This window comes from Fukomys damarensis, unplaced genomic scaffold, assembly GCF_012274545.1.
Source record: "Fukomys damarensis isolate Sample0158 unplaced genomic scaffold, DMR_v1.0_HiC HiC_scaffold_59572, whole genome shotgun sequence".
Lineage (NCBI taxonomy): Eukaryota > Metazoa > Chordata > Mammalia > Rodentia > Bathyergidae > Fukomys > Fukomys damarensis.
In genome coordinates this window covers 1-507 of record NW_022960484.1, presented here as the reverse complement: position 1 = coordinate 507, position 507 = coordinate 1, and the positions used below count along the sequence as shown (strand labels likewise).

Genomic DNA, 507 nt, shown 5'->3' with positions numbered 1-507 from the left:
TGACAGAGCACATGAACCCGAAACTCTGACAGAAAAAGAAGCACCTCGGGTATGTGTGTGTGCGCGCCCTTGGGGGCTAAATCATGTAGAGCAATAAATGAAAACACCAGTAGGGGCCACCCGGATTTGAACCAGGGACCGCTTGATCTGCAGTCAAGCGCTCTACCCCTGAGCTATACCCCCTACTGGTGGCTACCGGTCTCGCAGCGCTTTTCATCTCTACTGCCGCACCCAAGGTCTCTGTGATCTGTCAGTGCTATTCACTCCTGGTTCGCCTGTAGAAGCTCACGGGCCTGAACCCTGGTCCACAAATCACACCTCGGCCAGAGGCTCCTCCATCCCTGCCCCACCCCACCCCGTTCCCGACACTCCCGCTTCTCTGATGGAGTCACGCACTGCACAGCTCAAGCCCACCAGTATCGCTGCAAGGACACCGGGACTTGAGAATAAAGTCTTGGGTGGGGTCCTTCCATCCTTCGCACCTGCTCAGCTCCACCTCGCCACCCA

General features: G+C 57.2%; 1 non-coding gene across 1 annotated transcript; it reads right to left on the bottom strand.

Moving 5' to 3' along the window:
* Positions 1 to 111: 111 nt before the first annotated feature.
* Trnac-gca lies at positions 112 to 183 on the bottom strand. The gene has a single exon. It is a non-coding gene; the product is annotated as a tRNA-Cys (tRNA).
* Between the last annotated feature and the right edge of the window lie 324 nt (positions 184 to 507).